The sequence below is a fragment of the Rhincodon typus genome, chromosome 19 (genome assembly GCF_021869965.1).
Source record: "Rhincodon typus isolate 14 chromosome 19, sRhiTyp1.1, whole genome shotgun sequence".
Taxonomy (NCBI): domain Eukaryota; kingdom Metazoa; phylum Chordata; class Chondrichthyes; order Orectolobiformes; family Rhincodontidae; genus Rhincodon; species Rhincodon typus.
In genome coordinates, this window is record NC_063350.1 from 57,393,079 (window position 1) to 57,418,195 (window position 25,117).

Below are 25,117 nucleotides of genomic sequence, written 5' to 3' on the forward strand. Positions count from 1 at the left end.
ACTGGCGATTCTTATAGTATTTGCTATTTATTCCTCTTTTCTTCCTGTGTTTCTGACTTTGGATCCCAATGACTTTGAGCTTTGATGAGGACTTGTTCTGAGTTTATCTGAATTTGTCAGGAATTTCACTTTAAGTGAATAATCTTCAGACATGAATTCAGCCACAAATTAGGCATTTAAGAAAGGCATTTCACTGGAGCGAACTGCAGTTGGAATTGATCCTGGATTCTCCTCTCTGGAGACAGATTCTACCATGGTGGGGTCCTAGTATGAATCTTTAGATCCATTTTTCCACTTAGTTGGATAGAAATTAGATTCTGAAAATTTTGGACATGAAGGTCAGAGCAAATTACCTGATGACTCCAGCTTGCCGCTTGCTGTTCTGAGCTTCCTCTTGCACTGCAACCACCAAAATCTCAGCGTGCACTCAATGAGCAATGACAAGACACCAGCTTCAACACTGCAGCAAGAGGGGAGGCAGAAAGAGATTATGCTGTGTCTCTGGACCAAGAGATAGCAGCAAGAGATGAGGTACAGTTTAACAGTTCCAGTTTCAGGGGTTCGCTGGTTGGGGAAAACAAATCAAACAATGACATCATTGGAAAGAATCGTGTTGATTGGGTTGTAACTCTAAAAGCCCCTGTGATTTTTTTCAAAGATCAGCTGAGAAACAATGGGAATTAATGAAAGTCAGGACCAATATGATTATGCAATATAAGTAAGTAAGTTGAGTTAAAGGATTTAAAGTTAATGCAAGGAAAGTAAGTTCATAGTACTCTAAGATAAGCATAATTCACTTCTTTAAAAAACAAGGAGTGAATAAGGAGCTTAAGGGATGTTACGTCAACAGAGCTCACTCCCTGTGATACGCTCTCCTGTACAATGTGACAAATCACGGAAATATCAATTGTCCGCAGTGACTACAAGTGCAGAAATTGTGTCCAGCAACAGCTACTGGCTGAACACATTTCCGAGTTAGACCTGCAAGTGGATACACTATGGAGCATCTGCAGTGCTGTGTATGTCCTGGATAGCATGTTCAGTAAGGTGGTGAAGACTAATGAATGAACAGGCAGAAAGACCAAGGGTGATCACCAGACAGCGCATAGGAAGGCAAGTAGTGTAAGGCTCCTTTGTAGCCAAGCCCTTTCTAATATATCCCTTAAATCTGTCCATTCTCTTCCCTTTCTCGTGAACAGAATCAAAACTGTCACAAGCATCCTGCTTGAGCATTAGGGCCAAATGATTCCCCTGTTTCTCCCATAACAATAGCCTCAAAATGCTGCTGTTATTTATTTACAAAATGCTGTGAAAAGGTGTTAAAACTGCTTCCAAATTCATTATGGGTTTTTTTCAGTTACTTTTTCCATGCAACCAGATCAAATAACCAATAATCTTCTATCTCTGCATTTAGGTAATATGTTTATTTTCTATTTTTTCCAAAATGGACAATTTCACATTTTCTCACATTGTATTCCATTTACCGGATCTTTGCCCACTTACTTAACCTATATAAGTCTCCTTATGTTCTCCTTGCAAGCTATCGACCTTTGCCTCATCTGCAAATGTGGAAACCATACCTTTTGGTGCCTTCATTCATGTCTTTTATGTAAGTTGTGAAAGTTTGAGGCACCAGCATTGATTCAAATGGTACACCACTTAATACATCTTGCTAATCAAAAAATTACTGATTTATGCCTATATTTTCCTTTCCTGTATGCCAACATGTTACCCCAACACCATGAGCATTTATCTTCTGCAACAATCTTTCATGTGTCATCATATCAAATAACTTTACCAGTTCCCTTCCATCACATTATTTCATCAAAGAACTCCATTACATTGTTTAACCATAATTTTCCTTACATAAAACCATAATGACTCTGCCTGGTAGTCTTGAAGTTGTCTAAGTGCTCTACTAAAAGGTCTTTAAAAATAGCTTCTACCATCTTCAATGTGACAGAAGTTGACCCAGTTGTCCTGCATGGGTCGTCTTGCCTTTTTTGGAAAAATTAGTTCACTTGCTATTTTCGAAGCTAAAGGAACTTCCTGTGCACAGGGAATTTTGAAAAAAAAATCTAATGCATAAACTATATCAGTAGCCATTTACACAGAAACATGGAAGATAGGAACAGGAGGGGGCCATTCGGCCCTTCGAGCCTGCTCGACCATTCTTCATGGTCATAGCTGATTGTCCAACCCAATAGCCTAATCCTGCTTTCTCCCCATAACCTTTGATCCCATTCGCCCCAAGTGCTATATCTAGTTGCCTCTTGAATACATTGAATGTTTTGGCATCAATTACTTCCTGTAGTAATGAATTCCACAAACTCACCACTTTCTTTTAAGATGCTCAGATGAAGTGCAACGGTGCCCAATAACTTGGCAGCTGGCAGTTCCAACAATATACTTAATACCACTTCCTTGAAAATTGTAATTGATGGAGTTTCTTTATCCCCTCTACCTGATTTACAACTATTTCTAGAATGTTACTGGTCTTATCTATAGCGAAGATCAAACAAAATACCTGTTCAATTCATCAGCGATCTCCTTATTTCGCATTTTTTATTTCTTAGACTCACTTTCTCTCGGACAAACTGTCACTTTTCTGACTTCATATTTAAGTATCAATAGAAACTATTACTGTCTGTTTTAATGTTTAAAACTGGCTTTCTCTCATACTTTATTCTTTACCTCAATAGTTTTAAATCATTCTTTGCTGGTTTTTATATTTTGTAACTTTCATAGTTAACCATGTATGGTGAATCCTCCCATTGTCAATTTTCTTTCTCATCGAAATGTATCAATTAAGTTTACTCTGGAATATCCCTTTAAAAATCTGTCACTGCATTTCTATTGATCTGTCCTTTAACCTAATTTGTTAGTTCATTTTAGCTTGTTTTGCTTTCATTGTTTAATTATAGTTTTTGGCTACTCTTCTGTTCTTCAAATTAAATGTAAAATTCAGTTATATTGTAATCACTGCTGCCTAGGGGTGTCTAACTATTAGCTGAGTAATCAATCCCTGGAATAGTCTGCTTACTCATTGGCTTCAGAATATACTATTCTAAAAACAGTTCTGGAAAATATTCATCTAGGTTGCTTTTGCCTGTCTGATTTTTTCCAATGATTATGTAGAATAAAATCCCTCATGTTTATTACGGTATCTTTCTGAGCTGCTTCCATTATTTCTTCCTTCATATTTATTTTGTTGACAAGTGACTCATTGTATTTATCATTTCTCATGTTAACCCAAATCACGTCTTCATTCTGGTTTCCTGAACTTGAGTTTACTCCTCTTGTGCTAATACCATAGTTTATTAACCCTAACCTTTTCCTATCATTCTGACCTCAAGTGTCGTGTATTATTCAATATTCAGATCCCAATCTATGACATTCTACAACCATGACTCTGTAGTGGCTTTCAGACTGGGCGTATTTATTTCAATTATCAGTTCATCTGCTTTCTTTTTAATACAGAGCTTTTAGGTTTGTCTCAATTCTAATATAGAATAGAACAAAGAACAAAGAAAATTACAGGACAGGAACAGGCCCTTCAGCTTTCCAAGCCTGCACCGACATGCTGCCCGTCACAACTAAAACCCCCTACCCTTTTGGGGACCGTATCCCTCCATTCCCATCCTATTCATGTATTTGTCAAGACACCCTTTAAAAGTCACTATAGTATCTCTTCCATTACCTGCCCTGGCAGCAAGTTCCAGGCACCCACCACCCCCTGTGTAAAAAAACTTGCCTCGTACATCACCTTTAAACCTTGCCCCTTGCACCTTAAAGCCATGGCCCCTGGTAACTGACTCTTCTACCCTGGGGAGAAGCTTCTGAATGTCCAGTCTGTCCATGCCTCTATCAGGTCGCCCCTCAACCTCTGTTGTTCCAGTGAGAACAACCCAAATTTCTTCAACCTCTCCTCATAGCTAATGACATCCATACCAGGCAATATCCTGGTAAATCTTTTCTGTACCCTCTCCAAAGCCACCAGTATGGCAACCAGAATTGAACACAATATTCCCAATGCGGTCTAACTAAGATTCGATAAAGCTGCAACATCACCTGCCCGTTTTTAAACTCAGTGCCTCGGCCAAAGAAGGCAAACATGCCATATGCTTGTTGTGACTACCTTTTCCACCTGCATTGCCACTTTCAGTGACCTGTGTACTTGTACACCCAGATCCCTCTGCCTATCAGTACTCTTAAAGGTTCTGCTATTTACTGTATATTTTCCATCTTGATTAGACCTTCCAAAATGTATTCCCTCACATTTTTCCAGATTAAACTCCATCTACCATCTCTTCTGCCCAAATCACCAACCAATTTATATGCAGCTGTATCCTTTGATGGCCCTCATCGCTATCCGCAATTCCACCAACCTTTGTGTCATCGGCAAACTTACTAATCAGACCAGTTACATTCTCCTCTAAATCATTTATATATGTTACAAACAGCAAAGGTCCCAAAACTGATCCCCGAGGAACACCACTAGTCACAGCCTTCCATTCAGAAATGTACCCTTCCACTGCTACCCTCTGTCTTCTGTGACCGAGCCAGTTTTTTTATCCATCTTGCAAGCTCACCTCTGACCCCGTGTGACTTTATTTTCTGTATCAGCCTGCCATGAGGGGCATTGCCAAAGGCCCTGCTGAAGTCTGTGTAGACAACACCCACTGCACTACCCTTATCAATCATCTTCGTCACTTCCTGAAAAAACTCGACCAAGTTAGTGAGACACGACCTCCCCTTCACAAAACCATGGTGCCTTTCGCTAATAAGCCCACTGTTTTCCAGGTGGGAGTAAATCCTGTCTCGAAGTATTCTCTCAAGTAATTTCCCTACCAGTGACATAAGGCACCTCTCCGGTAATTTCCCTACCACTGACGTAAGGCTCACCGGTCTATAATTAGTTGGCTTATCCTTGCCACCCTTCTTAAACAAAGGAACAACATTGGCTATTCTCCAGTCCTCTAGGACCTCTCCTGTAGCCAGTGAGGATACATAGATTTTCCACAAGGCCCCAGCAATTTCCTCCCTTGCATCTCTCAGTATTCTGGGGTATATCCCATCAGGCCCTGGGGACTTGTCCAGAATAATGTTTTTGAAGACCCCCAGTAGCTCCTCCCTTGTGATCTCAACATGACCCAAACTATCTACACACCCTTCCCCAGACTCCTCATCCACCAAGTCCTTCTCTATGGTGAATACTGACACAAAGTACTCATTTAATACCTCACCCATTTCCTCTAGCTCCACACATAAATTCCCTTCCCTGTCCTTGAGTGGGCCAATCCTCTGGCTGGCTACCCTCTAGCTCCTTATATATATACCACTGACTCTTCATGACCCCTTTTTGCCCTCCTAATTCCTTGCTTAAGTTTCTTTTGACTTCCCATGTATTGTCGCCTTGCTTTGTGTGTTTCCAGCCTCCTAGCCTTGACAAATGCTTCCTTTTTCTTTTTGACTAGGCTCACTTTATCTCTTGTTATCCAGTGTTCCCTAACTTGCCATACTTATCTTTCATCCGTACAGGAATGTGCCGGTCCTGAGTTCCTATCAATTTACACTTGAAAGCCTCCCACATGCACGATGTTGATTTACCATCAAATATCTGTCTTCAAACTACATTGTTTAGTTCCTGCCTAATATTGTTGTAATTAGCCTCCCCAGTTTAGCACCTTCACCTGACAACTACACTTATCTTTGTCCATCAGTACCTTAAAGCTTACTGAATTGTGATCACTGTTCCCTAGCTGCTCCCCTACTGAGATGTCAACCACCTGGCCAGGCTCATTCCCCAATACTAGATTCAGTATGGCCCCTTTCCTAGTTGGACTATCTACATACTGTTCCAAGAAGTCCTCCTGGATGCTCCTCACAAACTCTGCCCCATCCGAGCCTCAAGCCCTAAGTGAGTCCCGGTCAATATATGGGAAGTTAAAATCACCCACGACAACAAGCCGTTACTTTTACATCTTGCCAAAAGCTGCCTACATATCTGTTCTTGTATCTCCCGCTAGCTGTTGGGATGCCTATAGTAAACCCCGAACGTTGTGATTGCACCCTTCTTGTTCCTGAGCTCTACCCATATTGCTTCGTTGTATGAGCATTCCGAGGTGTCCTCCCGCAGTATAGCTGTGATATTCTCCTTAACAAGTAATGCAACTCCCCCACCCCTTTTATATCCCCCTCTATCCCGTCTGAAACATATGTATCCTGGAATGTTAAGCTGCCAATTATGTCCCTCCATTAACCAAGTCTCTGTAATAGCAACAACATCATAGTTCCAAGTACTAATCCAAGCTCTAAGTTTATCTGCCTTACCTGTTACATTTCTTGCATTGAAGTAGATGTACTTCAGTCCACCAGATCCGCTTTGATCAGCAACCATACCCTGCCTGTTCTTCCTCTGAGTCTTACTTGCCCTATTCTCTAGTTCCCTTTCAGTCCATTCACCTTTGCATTGGTTCCCAACCCCTGCCAAGCTAGTTTAAAACCTCCCGAGTGACACCAGCAAACCTCCCAGCCAGAATATTTGTGCCCGTCCAGTTTAGATGCAACCCGTCCTTCTTGTACAGGTTGCACCTGCCCTGGAAGAGATCCCAATGATCCAGATATCTGAAACCCTCCCTCCTGCACTATCTGTTTAGCCACGTGTTGAGCTGTACTATCCTCCTGTTTCTAGCCTCACTGGCACATGGCACAGGGAGTAATCCCGAGATTATAACCTTGGAGGCCCTGCTTTTTAACTTTCTACCTAACTCTCCGAACTGCTGCTGCAGGACCTCGTCACTCATCCTACCTATGTCGTTATGTACCACAACCTCTGGCTCTTCACCCTCTTCCTTCAGAATGCTTTCTGCCCGTTCAGAGACATCCTGGACCCTGGCACCAGGGAGGCCACAAACCATCCTGGAGTCTCTTTTATGTCCACAGAAGTGCCCTCTGTACCCCTAACTACAGAGTCCCCTATAACTACTGCTCTATTGCTCTTTGTCTTTCCCTTCTTAAGAACAGAGCCAGCCGTGGTGCTACCAGTCTGGCTTCTGCTGCTGCTGCTGTTACACCCTGATATGTCATCCCCCCACCCCCACCAAGAATGTCCAAAATGGTACACTTTTTAGAGAGGGGGACAACCACAGGGGTTTCCTGCACTGGCTGCCTTCCCCTTCTCGCGGTCACCCATCTATCTGTCTGCATCTTGGGTGTTACCACATCTCTGAAAGTACCGTCTATGATGCTTTCCACCATCCTCCTGTTCCTAAGTGCATCGAATTGCTGTTCCAACCTATCCATGCGGTCTGTGAGGAGCTGCAATTGGCTGCACTTCCCGCAGATGTCGTCATCCGAGACAGTCGAAACATTGCAGATCTCCCACATCTCACAAATGCAGCACTTCACCCCACTGACTGACATTTCTATCTCCAATCAAGCTGTTTAAGAAAATTTATTGAACACTTACCCTTACTTATTGCTGCAAATACCCGAAGTAGGTCTTCCCTCACTCACCTTCCCAGGATGCTCCCTGGATGTCTCCCTTTCCCTTTGCTTCTGGTCCTCACAGTGGAGTACGTGTGCTTTTTGTTTTGCTTAGAGGAGGAGGTAGGGAGGGAAACACTGAGGAAATGTTTGGGGTTGAACTGTCACTTGACAACAGCCTCTCTGCAAACCACCTTCTGGAAGCAGTGACTGCATTGATGCAGATCTTCCCCGCATCAGCCAGTCAGTGTCACCACTCTGCTGCCCCGTTCAAGTCTCTTCATATCTCTTGTCTTATCTGTCAATTTATTCTTAGATATAAGCGCTTTGTCACTTACTATCACTGACTTGTTTAGCATTTCACATATTAGTACTTACAGCACTTGCCTTGTTTCTACTCCTTGATTTATGACAATTTTGTAGATTTAATTCCTTGTCCCCATTATTTGGTCTAAAACTCTAATTCCCAAGTTTTATGGCCGTTTTGAACATTGGTTGCAACACGGTTTAGGAGTAGACTTTTCCAGTCACATTTTCCCCAGTACTGGTGTTAGTGCTCCACTATCTGGAACCAACTCCTACCACATCATTATTTGTGCCACACATTAATTTATCTAATCTTGCTCATTCTGGTCAGTTTTGACAGGCTATCTGAAGACAAGCAACTATCTAGGTGGTACAGTCTGATGCCTTGGTGTTTCCCTGAAGTTTGCCAAGCTTTGTCTCCCCTGCTTGTCCTCTTTAACATAATTCACAGCCTACAGTCAGATATACCTTCGTTAAAAATCTAAAAGATGCCATTGTTTATGTCAATGGCCATTCGGTCATGGACTAAATAATGCCTCAAAGCTCCATAGCCACAATTATTAGCTGATTTGTAAAGCTTGCTTATAATCTTGGCAACAGATTCATTTGGTTTCTGACTGCTCTGGTTAAAACTTGCTCTTCAATTTTTTTCTTCAGATTGAAGTCAGTGTTAAACTCTTTTAACACCACCTGGGGTGATACTAATTCATCAACTGCTTGATATGCTGGGACATCATCACTCACTGTTGCATACAAAAATATACTTGATGTGGTGATTTAGATCTATGTGCATAAAATATTGAGCCTGGTCTGAACTCCTCAACTGGCATCTCCAGACTCCTATCTCTACTGTTGCTGCAGGGCCTCAATTTTCCTGAGCAGCTGGGGCAATGATAGTAACTGCTCTGTGAGTCTCGCTATCTTGTGATCTCCATGTTCTTCTACTATCACATTTTCTATTTTCCTTCAAAGTTTACTTGATCTTGAAATTTCACTTTTTCCCCCAAGTTTCTGCTGTTTCCAAAATCTTTTGTGACTCTTGGCTCTGCTACACTTCGAATTTGGAACTTTTATTCTTTGTTTTATGGATACTTGCAAGTCATGGTCTATGGGTTATTCAAACTTTAGCACGATTGCCTCCAACTGTTGCCTACTTAACTGCCGTCATTTGGGATAGCATTGACCATGGATCAGTTTGCACCATGGTCCAGTCTCTCCTTACGCCATGGCTCACCCTGCTCCTGTCTTATTGTTGTTCTGGTTGATTGCCCTTAAATACTGTACTATATAATCTGAACGTAGTTAAAGTAAGGTAGTTTCAGTCCTTGCTGTGAATGCCTTGAACCATATCCCATAGCATGTTGTCTGCCATCAGCATTATGTTGGCTCTTCCTTTGAAACCATGAATGATATACAAGGTAGAGAAATGGTAAATCTGAACAGAAACACTTCATTGATGCTCACACCTCCACAGCTGGTTTTAGACTGGACCAAAGTTCTATCCCTCTGGGTCACCTGACCAGGTGTTTTAAAGAGGCAACACTCCCAACTACACTCATCAGACCCCTCCTCCTTTATTTAAAAACTCCCATCCTTAAACTTACATACAACAATTATCAAGATTATACAGGCATTGTAGTCAACATATGTACGTAGGCAGGAATATTTACAATAGCATGGCAACCATGGAAGAATAATCACTCCCCCTTTTAGACAAGAGGTTTCTAGAAGACTGCTTCCTTGTCTCAGAAACCCTTTCTAATCTAGTCTCCTGGGCTTTTGAAAGCTCCTGTTGTTCTGCAGATACATCCTTCTGTGGCTGTTGTTGCCCTGTGATGCCTGCTGTTGTCTCCTCCCTGGGGATACAGGACCGTTGTCACATACGGTGCAGACTAGGGATGAACTGGTCTGGAAGAGACGTGCAGACTAGCTGGTCACCACACCTCACCAACAGAGGGGGAGAGGAGATGTTCCTCAGAATTCCAGGCCGGTCCAGTTGGAATCAAGAGGGTTAACCAAGCCAAAGTTGGTCATACCCAAAGAGGAGACAACAGCAGCATTTTTCCCCAGACATATATTTCTGAGTCAACATGGTCTCTTCTCTTTGGATTACTCTCAACTTTGAGATTCCCACCCTTCTGGCCATCTGTCCTTCTTGATTTTGCTGTACCACCTCTCTGGTCCCTCCCACCTGCAGTAAGTCAAACGTGGTTTTCATCTGGGGGTTGGACATTAAGGATGCCAGCGAACATGGGGTTCGTGTGTGGCATGTTCCTGTTCATGCTGAGGAATGTGCTGAATCACTGTCCTAGTGACCCCTCCCTTTCTGAAGCCTTTAAAGCCTGCTTCAAGGTTTGAACAAATCTCCCCCTCCTCCATTTGTCATAGGGTGGTACAGAACTGATCTTACATGTCTGACTCTGTGATTTTCTAGCCACTCCCAAACTTATATGCCACAAACCATGGACCATTGACACTTGCTATTTGTTTAGGCTTCTCGAACCTGGCAAATATTTGATCCAGTTGGTCTATCATTGCAGAGATAGTGAGAACTGCCGATGCTGGAGAATCTCAGATAACAAAGTGTAGAGCTGGATGAACACAGCAAGCCAAGCAGCATCAGAGGAGCAGGAAAGCTGATGCTTCGGGTCTAGACCCTTCTTCAGAAATGGGGGAGGGGAAGGGGGTTCTGAAATAAATGGGGAGAGAGGGACAGGCGGATAGAAGATGGATAAAGGAGAAGATAGGTGGAGAGGAGACAGACAGGTCAAAGAGGCGGGGATGGAGCCATAAAGGTGAGTGTAGGTCAGTTAAGATGGGGATAGGTCAATCCAGGGAGGACGGACAGGTCAAGGAGGCGGGATGAGGCTGGTAGGTAGGAGGTGGGGGTGGGGCTTGAGGTAGGAGGAGTGGATAGGTGGGAGGAAGGACGGACAGGTTAGGGAAGCGGGGACGAGCTGGGCTGGTTTTGGGATGCGGTCGGGGGAGGGGAGATTTTGAAGCTTGTGAAGTCCACATTGATACCATTGGGCTGCAGGGTTCCCAAGCGAAATATGAGATGCTGTTCCTGCAATCTTCAGGTGGCATCGTTGTGGCACTGCAGGAGGCCCAGGATGGACATGTCGTCCAAGGAGTGGGAGGGGGAGTTGAAATGGTTCACGACTGGGAGGTACAGTCGTTTGTCACGAACCGAGTGTAGGTGTTCCATTCCGTTGTGGCCTCCTCTACATCGGGGAAACCAAGCGGAGGCTTGGGGACCACTTTGCAGAACACCTACGTTCGGTTCGCAATAAACAACTGCACCTCCCAGTCGCGAACCATTACAACTCCCCCTCCCATTCCTCAGACAACATGTCCATCCTGGGCCTCCTGCAGTGCCACAACGATGCCACCCGAAAGTTGCAGGAACAGCAACTCATATTCCGCTTGGGAGCCCTGCAGCCCAATGGTATCAATGTGGATTTCACAAGCTTCAAAATCTCCCCTCCCCCTACCGCATCCCAAAACCAGCCCAGCTCATCCCCGCCTCCCTAACCTGTTCTTCCTCCCACCTATCCCGTCCTCCCACCTCAAGCCGCACCCCCATTTCCTACCTACTAATCTCATCCCGCCCCCTTGACCTGTCCGTCCTCCCTGGACTGACCTATCTCCTTCCTACCTCCCCACCTACACTCACCTTTACTGGCTCCATCCCCGCCCCTCTGACCTGTCTGTTTCCTCTCCACCTATCTTCTCCTCTATCCATCTTTTATCAGCCTCCCCCTCTCTCCCTGTTTATTTCAGAACCCCCTTCCCCTTCCCCATTTTTGATGAAGGGTCTAGGCCCGAAACGTCATCCTTCCTGTTTCTATGATGCTGCTTGGCCTGCTGTGTTCATCCAGCTCTACACCTTGTTATCTCCGTCTGAAGTGGACTTCTCCCACCTCCCAGACAGGTAAGGATGTAAGTCTGGGTGGTTTCCATGACTGGTCCTTCTTCTCACGAATATGTCCACTGCTCGGCTCATAACTGAATTGTTCTGAGTAGCTTTCTGCGCCAGATTTGCTGACACCAGCACCTTGTCATCTTGGAAAAGTACATAATTTTCAGGTTCCAGTCAGGAACATTTTTAATCCCTGGTAGTGGCAGCCTTGACAAGCCTGTTGGTATTTAATTTTATATGTGTAGGCTGTCAGAGCCAGTGCTCATCTCTGCAGGCATGCTGCTGCCATTGATGGTATCCCTGTATGTGGGCCAAAAGTGGCTGTTAAAGGATGTGGTCAGTCAGTAGCACGAAGTGCCTGCTGTAAAGCAAATGGTTGTACTCCTTAACAGCAAACACGATGCTCAATCCTCCATTTTCAGCTTGAGCGTTATTCTCCTCCATCTTAGTTAGTGACCTCGATGCAAATGTGATAAGCCTTTCCTCTCCATTCGGTAAGATGTGTGACAGCACAATGCTAACCCCTTTAGGCAAGGCGTTACATGCTAACTGTAGTGGCAACTTCAGCTCAAAATGGATTAACACTCCTGACCTTTATAAGGCTAGCTTCACCTCCTGGTAAGCCACCTCACATTACTGGGTCGATTTTCATGGCTGCCCTTTTCCCAGCAACCGTTGAAGGGTTTTTTTTAGCACTGTTGCTAGATCAGACATAAGTTTGCCATAGTAATTTACAAGTCCCAAGAACAATCTCAGTTGAGACACATTCTCTGGTCTCTGGACGCCTTGTTTAGTCCCTCACCATTGATTACATAGCTCAAGTACTGAATGAAGTCTTTAAAAAAAACTTGTATTTCTCTCTTTTTACTTGTATGCTGTGCTCCTGCAATCTACTTCCTTCTAAATTTTTCAACTGCTGCTCTCCGGAGGTTCAAGTAATCAAAAATCATCCAGATAACTCTGGACTCCTGGCTGCGCACTTAATATTTGATCCATTGCCTTCCAGACCAGAGCCAGCACGGATGGGATGCCAGTAGGAAGTTGCTTGTAGTGGAAACATCCCCTGTGTGTCACTACCGTCAGTGGTGGCTGAGACTCCCTCCCGATCCCCATCTGTAGGTAGGCCTGCGACAGGTCCATTTTTGAAAATTTCTTTTACCCTGCTAGTCCACTGAATGGATCTTCAAGTGGAAGTGGATATTGATCTGCATTCAGGGCAGGGTTGATTGTGACGTGAAAGTCACAATAAATCCTCACTGCACCATCTGTTTTTAAGACTGGAACGATAGGAGTGGCCAATTCACTGGCGGTTGCTGGTTCCAACGCACCCAGATTCATCAGCCGTCGTAGTTCCACCTCCACTTTAGGCTGGATGGTGTACGGGGCCTGACTTATCTTTAGACTCCCAGGATGAGCATCTGGCTTCAGCTGTAATTTAATTTCAACTTCTTTCATTTCCCTCAGGGTTCCTCTGAAGACATCTTTGTACTTGTCTAGGATCTCTGGCGAATTCGTGTTTGAATCCTTCAGCCTATTAACCATGCCCCAGTTCAATTTTTGTAACCAGGAATGTATGAGTAATGTAGAGTATTTGACTTTTACTCCATAAAGTGGCAATTCCACATTCTTACATTCACCAGTTCATTAGCCTTTCATTGTTTCATGTATGTGGACAATATAATTTTGGCAGGCTTCAAGGGTAGTGCCCTCAACCTCTCCCTATCGACTGATTCAAGAACCAGTGACACTGCTGTGCCTGTATCCACTGCCATTTTTACTGTCTTACCCTATGTTTCTGGGTTCTTCCCAAAGTAATCAGTTTTACCCTGTACAGACAGACAGTATGTTTAACTGAAACTATGCTGAGTCTGGACCTTCTGCTTCTTCTACAGACTCAGCTGACTCCCTGTCTACTCCTTTGCTGCCAGCACTTTTTTTTTACTCCACTTTTCTGCGTTGTACTAGTTTTCAGCAATGTGACCCACTTGCTTACATCAGCAGCACTGGGCTTTTTGAGTCCAATACCTTCTCCTTGTGGCCATTTCGGCAGTATTCTGTGGCTTGTACTGAACTCTGCTTGAGTTTCCACTACTTGATGCACTGGTGCGTTGTCGCCCAACTGGGCTGCTTTGCTAGCAGCCAATTCCAACCAGGTAGCAATTTCAAAGGCTGCCTTGAAACCCAAGTCTGTCCTTGTTCGTAGTTTCTATTAGATGGTTTCGTGGCCCGAAAGGAAGAGTGCTGAACTGGGGGAAGGCTAACTGTAGCAAAATTCGGCAGGAGCTGGGGAATGTGGATTGGGAGCAGCTGTTTGAGTGTAAATCCAAATTTGATATGTGGGAGGCTTTTAAAGAGAGGTTGATTAGAGTGCAGGACAGACATGTCCCTGTGAAAATGAGGGATAGAAAGGGCAAGATTAGGGAACCATGGATGATAAGTGAAATTATGAGACTAGCAAAGAGGAAAAAGGAAGCATACATAAGGTCTAGGTGACTGAAAACAGACGAAGCTTTGGAAGAGTATCGGGAAAGTAGAACCAATCTGAAACGAGGAATTAAGAGGGCTAAAAGGGGTCATGAAATATCTTTAGCAAACAGGGTGACGGAAAATCCCAAAGCCTTTTATTCATACATAAGGAGCAAGAGGGTAACTAGAGAAAGGGTTGGCCCACTCAAGGACAAAGGAGGGAAGTTATGCGAGGAGTCAGAGAAAATGAGTGAGATTCTTAATGAGTACTTTGCATCGGTATTCACAGAGGAGAGGGACATGACAGATATTGAGGTTAGGGATGGATGTTTGATTACTCTAGGTCAAGTCAGCATAAGGAGGGGGGAAGTATTGGGTATTCTAAAAGGCATTAGGGTGGACAAGTCCCCAGGTCTGGATGGGATCTATCCTAGGTTACTGAGGAAAGCAAGAGAGGAAATAGCTGGGGCCTTAACAGATATCTTTGCAGCATCCTTCAGCATGAGTGAGGTCCTGGAGGACTGGAGAATTGCTAATGTTGTCCCCTTGTTTTAAGAAGGGTAGCAAGGATAATCCAGGTAATTATAGACCGGTGAGCCTGACGTCAGTGGTGGGGAAGCTGCTGGAGAAGATACTGAGAGATAGGATCTATTTACATTTGGAAGAAAATGGGCTTATTAGTTATATACAGCATGGTTTTGTGCAGAGAAGGTCATGTCTTACCAACTTGATAGAATTCTTTGAGGAAGTGACAAAGTCGATAGATCAGGGAAGGGCTGTGGACGTTATATACATGGACTACAGTAAGGCGTTTGATAAGGTTCCCCATAGTAGGCTGATGGAGAAAGTGAAGTTGCATGGGGTCCAGGGTGTACTAGCTAGATGGATAGAGAACTGGCTGGGCAACAGGAGACGGAGAGTTGTAGTGGAAGGGAGTTTCTCAAAATGGAGAACTGTGACCAGTGGTGTTCCACAGGGATCCGTGTTGGGACCACTGTTGTTTGTGATATACATAAATGATCTGGAGGAAGGTATAGATGGTCTGATTAGCAAGTTTGCAGATGACACTAAGATTGGTGGAGTAGCAGATATTGAAGGGGACTGTCAGAGAATGCAGCAGAATATAGATAGATTGGAGAGTTGGGTGGAGAAATGGCAGATGGAGTTCAATCCAGGCAAATGCGAGGTGATGCATTTTAGAAGATCCAATTCAAGAGCGAACTATGTGGTCAATGGAAAAGCCCTGGGGAAAATTGATGCACAGAGAGATCTGGATGTTCAGGTCCATTGTACCATGAAGGTGGCAACGCAGGTAAATAGAGTGGTCAAGAAGGCATATGGCATGCTTTCATTCATCGGACGGGGTATTGAGTACAAGAGTTGGCAGGTTATGTTACAGTTGTGTAGGACTTTGGTTCGACTACATTTGGAATACTGCATACAGTTCTGGTTGCCCCATTACCAAAAGGATGTGGATGCTTTGGAGAGGGTGCAGAGGAGGTTCACCAGGATGTTGCCTGGTATGTAGGGTGCTAGCTATGAAGAGAAGTTGAGTAGATTAGGATTATTTACATTAGAGTGACGGAGGTTGAGGGGGGACCTGATTGAGATCTACAAAATCATGAGAGGTATAGACAGGGTGGATAGCAAGAAACTTTTTCCCAGAGTCGGGGACTCAATTACTAGGGGTCACGATTTCAAGGTGAGAGGGGAAAAGTTTAAGGGAGATATGCGTAGAAAGTTCTTTACGCAGAGGGTGGTGGGTGCCTGGAACGTGTTGCCAGCAGAGGTGGTAGAGGCGGGCACGATAGCTTCATTTAAGATGTATCTAGACAGATACATGAATGGGCAGGGAGCAGAGGGATACAGATCCTTGGAAAATAGGTGACAGGTTTAGGTAGAGGATCGGCGCAGGCTGTAATTTTCTTTGTTCTTTGTTCTTTGTGACAGAGGCCACAAACCGGACGGTTCCACAAGGCATCCAGGAGGAACCCTCCAAGTTTGTAACGTTCTGATAACCTCTTTAAGACAACCAGGAATTTGGCGATGTGCTCTTGTGCATGCTCTACCAGTTTGTAAAAACGAAAATATTCCATGATCATCAGGGGTTAGGTGCAAAATAATTTCCTAACACTTCGCAAAGCTCTTGGAATGTCTACTCTGTGGGTTTCTCTGGTTGCACCAGACACCGTAGAATCATGAAAGTCATGTTTGCCTTTAAGAATGAATTTAAGCGTTCCATGTTTAAAGTCCAGTTTTCTGACTTTCATCAAACTGTCCTACTGCCCCAAATTGGCTCGCCATTCTGTTTTTCTACCAAGGGAATTTTTCCCACCACTCGAGTCTAGTAGCTCATCGCAACTCGAGTCCCCTTTGTGAATGCTTCTGTGTTGGGTACTCCCTCACTGACTGTGCTAGTGTACCGTTCTTTCCTGGCATTGCCTGCTGTCCGAGTCCCCTCGCAACTGCTGCTCATGACAACTTTGACTCCTGGGTATGTACTCTCTTCAGCCGTTGGCCCATGTCCCTTCATGGCTGCCACTCTTGGCCTGCTCCTAAGTACGTACCTTCTTTCCTAATGTCGCCTGCAGCCCAAGTCCTCTCGCAACTACTTCTATTGATGTTAGCTCCTTAATCCTGTGCCCTTCCTGAAGTCTGAGTGATGTCTCCTCCAGACAAAAAAAAATGGCGTTTTCCCACGGATCGTGGGCCAGATCCCCCCAGCTTCCTCTCCAATTGTTACATTGGTGCTTCGTTTGGAACCAGGAATTTTCTACCATGTAGCCAAATGGTGATGACACTTACATCTGCACAGCTGGTTCTAGACTGGACATAAGCTCTGCCCATCTGGGTCACCTGACCAGCTTGCTTACAGAAGCTGAACCCTTAATAACATACAATAAATCAGCTTTACCCATCTCCAAAAGGGCACATGTTTCAAAAGGGAATCTGACAGCTGAGAACTAAAGAGGGTTTGGTGAAAATAGAATCCCTGACAGAATACTGAAGTACAAGCAAAGTCATTTTTTAATTCAATGCCAAACCTTTGTCATTCTGTAAAGTCATACCAGATTTCTTTATATTTTGATTTCCACATTCCCATCTACCCCCCACCCCGATAATCCTTGTATAACAGCTTGTGAGCTTGAATTTACTTGTGAAGAAGGCCCTTAAGCCTGCTGACCTGATTGTACAGCAAAACCACATTCCCAGCTATCCCTGATAACCTTTCACTCCATGCTTAACAGGAGTATATTTACCTCTGCCTTAAATAGGTTCAAGGACCTATTCCTGCCTATTCTCTACTTCCTGTTAGCCAGTCTTCCATCCCTGCCAATGTGCTCTCCCTGCCATGCCAATATGCTACCCTCTACATCATGAGGTTTTATTTTCTGCAATAAACTTTGATGTGACACCTTATCAAATGCCTTCTGGATACCTTAGTACATTACATCCACCTGTTGTTCTTGAAGAACTTCAATAGATTGGTCAAACATGATTTCCCTTTTAGAAAACTATGTGGACTGCCCGATTACCTTGAAATTATCCAGTTATCCTTCTATAATTTCTTTAAGAATAGCTTGCAGCATTTTTTTTATGGATGATGTTGTTAACTGGACATTATCAAGAATATTTTTACCTCTACCTGAAAAATATTCAGTGACCTGTCTTCCACCAGAAAGAAGAGGTGGAAAGTTACAAAGTCTCTCAGTCTCTGAGGTGGGGGTTGGGGAATAAATCCTCATCTCTGTCCTAATAGGGCATGCCCTAATTTTAAAATAGTGCCCCCATTCTAGATAGACCCACAAGAGGAAACATCCTATCCATGTTCAACTTATCAAGATCATTCAAGCTCTTATATGTTTCAATCATGTCACTCCTCAATCTTTGAATTTGCAGTAGAAACAAGTCTCCAAACTGTCCAACCTGTGCTTTGAACGATCCACTCACTTCAGGTTTCAATCTAACATTCCTCGTTTGTATGACCTCCAATTTATTTACATTCCTCCATACATGTGGAGACCAAAATATAAAACAATATTTGAGGTGTCATCTCATCGATGCCTCATAAAACATCTCTGTTTTTATCTTAAATCTCTCATAATAAAGGATATCCTCCCCTTAATCATCTTGATATTGTGCTTTAACTGCAGACTGTCTTTTTTCTGACTTATGCACCAGAACACCGAGATCGCTCTGTACTTCGGAATTCTGCAGTTGTTCTCCCTTTAAATGCTACTTTACATTTTAAAAAAAAATCTTCTTGCCAAAATGAACATAATATTTTCCCACATTATACTCCATCTGCCATATTTTGTCCACTCAATCAACTTATCTATATTTGTCTGGGCAAACTCCTTTTATCTTCTCTACAACATACTTTCCTCGCTATCTTGTGTCATCTGTGAATTTAGCTACCATGCGTTTCGTTAAGTCATTGATGTAAATTGTAAAAATTTGAAGAGTCAGCACATACTACTGCGAGACTCCGCTCATCTCCTCCTGCCAATACCATTTTACGCATTCTTCCTATTTTCTGCCTGCCAGCCAATCTTCTGTCATGCTAATATGTCACACCCTAACCATGAGCTTTTATTTTCTGCTGTAAATTTCCATGTAGCACCTATCAAATGCCTTCTGGAAATTCAGTACATCTACAGATTCTCATTTAGCCACGTCACATGTTACTTCAAAGAAGTCTAATAATTTGCTCTTTCACAAAACCATGCTGAGTCTTTCCCATTACTTCAGGTTTCTTTCTAAGTACCTAACCATATCCACCTTAATAGTTGGTTCTAACACCTTCCCCATGACTGACATTAAGCTCACTGTCCCATAACTTCCTCTTTTTTGCCTCCCTTCATGTTTGAATACAGGGATATATTTACTATTGTGACAGGAGCTTTCCTGAATGTAGGCAATTGTGGAAAATTAACACCAGCACAGCTGCTACCACAATAGCCACCTCTTTTAAAACCCGAGGATGAAGTCATAGAGTCTGTACAGCACCGAAAAGACCCTTCAATCCAACTCATCCATAGCGACTGCATTTCCTAAATCAATCTAGTCTCATTTTCCAGTATTTGGCCCATTTCCTTGTAAACTCTTCCTATTCATACACCCATTCAGATGCCTTTTAAATGTTGTAATTGTACCAGCCTTCACCACTTTCTCTGCCAACTCATTCCATACACACACCACCCTCTCTGGGGAAAATGTTGCCTCTTAGGTCCCTTTTAAATATTTCCCCTCTCACCTTAAACCTATGTCCTCTAGTTTAAGATTCCCTACTCGAGGGAAAAGACCTTGACTATTCTCCCTATCCATGCCCCTCATGATTTTATAAACTTATATAAGGTCACCCCTCAGCCTGTGATGCTCTAGGGAAAATAGCTCTAGCCTATTCACCCTCTCCCGATAACTCAAACCCTCCAACTTTGGTGATCCATCAAGACTTGGAGATTTGTCAGCTTATAGCTCCATCACTTTGTTTAATATCACTTCCCTGGTAATTGTAATATCACAGTGGTTCTCTGTCCCTTCCAGATACTGACTCAGCTGTTACTGGAATTCTTTTTGTATCTCCTGTAGTGAAAGTAGAAATAAAATTTTGTCAATTTCATCTGGTACTTCCCTATTGTGCATTATGGTCACTTTACTTACTGTTTCCATTTTTAACTCCCTGTAGAAACTCTTGCTATCTGGTTTCGGATTTCCATCTGGCTTTCTCTCATACTCTAATTTCTTTGTTTTGATTAGCCCTTTAGTTATTCTCTGCTGTTCTTCATATTCTGACAAATCATCTCACTTGCCAATCATCTTTGTGCATTCATATTCTTTTTCCTTTTAAGTTTGATGCTTCCCTAACTCTAATTAATCCTGGATAGTGGGACCTTCCTTCAGAATTTTTCTTTACAGTAGTTTACTCAGCATTCTGAAGTATCCTTTAAAATATCTGCCACTACCTTCACTGATATAACGCTTTGCTTAGCATCCCAGTTCACTTCATGTAACTCGGGTTTCATGCCCACATTTGACTTTATTTATGCTTAAAATACTAGTCTTAGTCTCAATATTTTCCCTTTTAAACTGAATGTAAAATTCAGTCATACTGTGGTGTTAGCGGGGTTCCTTTACCTTGAAGTGATTGATGAATTGTGTCACTTTACACAATGTCAAGATAACTATAGCCTATTCTGTGGTTAATTCCCTAATGTACTACTCAAGGAAAGTGTCTCAGAAGCATTTTTTGAATTCCTTACTCAGAGTGCTAATGTCAGTCTTATTTTTTCAGTTTATACACGGTTTAAATTCACGGTTTAAATTGTTGTCTCTTTATCACAAGGTCCCAGAATTTCTCCTGGCATACTTCATCCTACATTGTGATGACTAATCAGGGGCTTGCACTCTGCTGCAGGAGATTGTTGACAATCCCTTTTGTTGTACTGTTGCCAACCACCACGACATTCCTTTTCCTCCCTGGCTTAAATGGTTTCCTGTCCCATTGTATTGTACTCAGTTAACTCATCCACATATGGCACACACTCTCAACCAAACAAGCTAAGAGAACCTTAAATCTGTTGAAAAGTTGCAAAGGCTGATGCTCCTGCCCTCTGGTCCCCCTACATGCTTCAGTCAATTACATCATCCTGTCCCTGACAACTCAGAAGAGCCTATTGAAAGTGCTGTGACTGCCTGCTGGAGCAAAGAATTCAGGGAACATTTCCCATCCCTGATGCTGGCTGCAGTTTAACCTCTAGCTCCTACATTCTTAACCAAAGCTGCTTGAACTTCAGTCACTTACTGCAGACGTGTTTGCCCTAAATCACAATGTTATCAGGAGTTCCCATATGCTGTAGAATTGATATATCACTTGTCCTGTCATTCTCAATGAGTTTTAATATTTTATGACCCTTACCACCAATTTGTACATTATTTGAAAACATAAGGGTTGGATCACTTTTCAGTCTCTGGTTGAAGGAACTAAGGGGATTGTACATGACAGAAAGATAGGTGGGGGGACAGGTAGTGTTGAGGCAAGGATGCTGCAGGTGGACCTAAACAGGCTAGCAGAGTGGGTACAGAACTGACAGATGGGGTACAGTGTGGGAAAGTGTGAGGTTATGCACTTTGTTAGGACCAATAGAGGCATAGACTGTTTTCTAAATTGAGAAGTCTTTGGAAATCTGAAGCATAAGGGATTTAGGAGTCCTAGTTCAGGATTCTCTAAAAGCTCATTGGAAATTTTGGGACCCGTATCTACGTAAGGATATACTGGCTTTGGAGGACTTCTAAGGGGAGTTGACAAGAATGATCCTGGGGATGAAGGGCTTGTCATATGAGGACTGGTTTAGGACTCTGGGTTTGTACATATGGAGTTTAAAAGGATGAGGGGGAATCTCTTTGAAATTTACAGAATACGGCGAAACCTAGATAGAGTGGACGTGGAGAAGATATTTCTACTAGTAGGAGGATCCTAGGGCACAGTATCAGAATGAAGGCGTGACCCTTTAGAACTGAGATAAGGAGGACTTTCTTCAGCCAGAGAGTGGTGAATCTGTGGAACTCATTGCCCTGGAAGGCTATGGAGACCAAGTCACTGAGTGTATTTAAGTCAAAGGTAGATATGTTCTTAATTAATAAGGGAATCAAACATTACATGGAGAAGGCAGAAGAGTGGGGTTGAGAAACATATCAACCATGATTGAATGATTGAGCAGACTTGATAGGCTGAATGGCCTAATTACGTTCCTGTATTTTGTGATCACTTAAACAACTATGTCCTATCGCGACAGTAGAGCAAGTATCAGTTTCCACAGAGAAAAGCAAAAAGAACCACACTCCCCATTCACCAGACTCTCAGGTTAGTACTGTTTCCTCAACTGCTCTAAGGAGGCAGTCTTGGCACAACTACATGATCTCATTTTCTCATTTGGAAGTCGGAGAATATTCCAGGGAATTGCTAAGATTCCTTCATTTTGACTGTCTTCAACAAAGGCATCAACCAGTAGTGATAACTACAGAGAGATCTCCCTCCTGTCTGCCACAGGGAAGGTCATTTCCAGAGTCCTCCTCAGTTGCTTCTTCCCAGTGGCTGGAGAGCTTTTTTCTGAGTCACAGTGCAGATTGCATCCACCAGGACACTCAGTGGACATATCTTACATAGAAACACAGAATATAGGAGTAAGAGTAAACCAGTTGGCCCTTCAAACCTGTTCTACTATTCAGTTTGAACATGGTTGATCAAACAACTCAGCACCCTGTTCCTGCTTTCTTCCCATATCCTTTGTTGCTTTTAGCCCGAAGAAATATATCCAACTACTTTTTGAAAACATTCAATATTTTGGTCTCAACCACTTCCTATAGCAAAGAATTCTACAGACTTACCACTGTCTGGATGAATAAATTTATCTTTATTTCTGTCCTAAAAGGTTTACCCCTCGTCCTTAGACTGTGACCTGCGGTTCTGGACTTCCTGGTAATCGAGAACATCTTTCCCGCATCTACCCTGTCTAATCATGGTAGAATTGTGTAGGATTCTATACAATGACATTATCTTCTGTCAGACCAACTTGCCCGGTATTGAAATACTGTTGTTTGATTCTTGCAATAACGCAGCCAAATCGCTGTAATGAGCTGGCCTCATTTGCCTCACACTTTGTGCTCTGAGCTTTGTCATGGCAAGTGGTTACCAGGAGAACAGAGAAAATGCTTCAAGAATATCCTCAAACCCTTGCTGAAAGTAGTAAATACAATTTCCTGCTGATCTGTTGGAATTTCTTGCTCAAGACCACCTAAACTGGAGAAGAAGCATCTATGAATGTGCAAATCGTTTGAATGTCTCTGACAGGCCCAGGTGGCAAATTGTGTAAAGAACAGAAAGGACCGTACAAAAGCTAAAATGTCCTATCCAGCCATCTCTGCAAACACCATCAGCCCACCTGCGGCAGAATTTGTGGATCCAGTATTAGACTATCTAGTCACCTCACTCACACATTCAGAGTGGAAACCAAGTTGTCCCTGGTTCTGAGGCTGTGGAGAAGAGGAATACTGCACCACGGGGTCTAAATTCAAATGATTTCATTTTAATCTGTTTTTAATGAGTATGAAGATCCTGAGAAGTTTCTATTTTTGTTTCCATTTTTCAGCTTCAGTTTTCTTGGAAGTTCAGATTTCCTTTCAGTTGATTGAAGTTTCAGATTCTGTTCTAGTTTCTGTCTCAAAGCCATCTGAAACTACAAATTCTGTCACAACCTCAACAGAAAATTGTGAAAGTGCTTGTATTGCTTATTTCCAAGATGACAGGAAATGGATTTTTTTTGTCATAGTAACCACCACTTGATCAATTGTGATTAAAATGGTATTATCTTTTTCTGTTTTAGAAGTTTGCTGCCAACAGAGTTGTTGAAATACTGCAAGAGCAAGATGATGAAAGTTCATTGCTACAGAAAGCACCGCTAGGTAAAGAAAGCTGAACTTTATGTTGACTTTAGGAATTGATTTTATATCACACTTTTGAAGTTAATATTTAGCTTTTATTTTAGACAGAACAGATGACATTGTTCCTGATTCTCAACTTGTGCCAGTGAAAGAAAAGCCTTTGTAAGTTTCATGTAGTTTTCATCTATAAGTTCTTTAAAAGACTGATGATTTAAATTTTCATTCAGTAAAAGGGATCATAATGGCTGTTCAATGTAAAACATTTGGAGATGTGTGAATTCGTTTTCCACATTATATACTTGCATGGTCAGTGAAAGTACATAGCTTCAATAGAAAATCAATGAAAGTACCTTAAAGGATGTGTTATTTATTCCCAATAAAGGTAATAATAGGATTAGTTTTAGATTTTTTGATCAAAAATAGTAGAAAAGACATGATGAGCTGACTATCTTGTAAATATCTGGCAACCAGACATCTATCTTAAACATATTCTAAGACTGAGCTTACACAGCTCTTAATGATAGAGAAGGTTCACACTCCTCTGAGTAAGTTCCAATTTGTTCACCTTGTTCTGACATGGGTCATGATAACCCCAGGCAGTCCCAACATTGGGATACACCCAATTTTTCTTTATTGAAACAAGGTGCACTACAAAATACTGCAATAATAGTAATATGTCACAAGCTTACCTAATGCTTGCAATCGCAAGTTACCCAGTTTATGTGGACTTGTCGAAGAATCAGACTAAAATAGGTGGTCAGCCTGCTGTGTTCAAATCTCCAGTCATCGATCCCATCACTCTTATTCCTAGGCTAGCTAGCTATTGCTCTGAGGCACATTGTGTTATACCCCTTTCCATGCAACAATATGGTGTGGTCAATATTTGACATTGTCCAGTCTTCATCGATCGATTTGTTGACCTTTGGCAAACATCAATGTCACGTCTATCATGGTGAGTTGATCTTTCACCTCTTTGGACATCTGCCTGTCTTTTCCATTTTAGTGAACCTTGGCCAAGACCAGCCTGCTTCCTCCTGATCATACAGGCTACTTCCTTGCAGCTTTTATGTTGCCTAGTCAACTGAATGATACTTATACAGAATGATCCTTTAATAAACCACACTTTGCTTTGTTGACAATGGTCAACTATTACGTTTGGTGGCCTGGATCTGGTTTAACAGGACTTCACCCAGATGCAATGTGCTGGGTTACAACACCTCATTTGAACGCACATATCTCTTCAGAAAACACAAGGCCCTCATCCTATCAAATGACTTTTCAATTAGGCAGGCTTTGTATGACTTTTCTCATTTCGGCTGAAGCAGTAAATTTAAGGTTAAAATCTACGTCTGCTAATACTAGCATTCCTTCTGTGTTCTGCTCTTGTGCACCTTCACCATCTGTTCCACTTACTCCTCCTCCCTGTCTTTCTCCACAGCTTAAAAACCATGGTTTTTCCAGCCCAGACAACAAGGTGCAGAGCTGGATGAACAC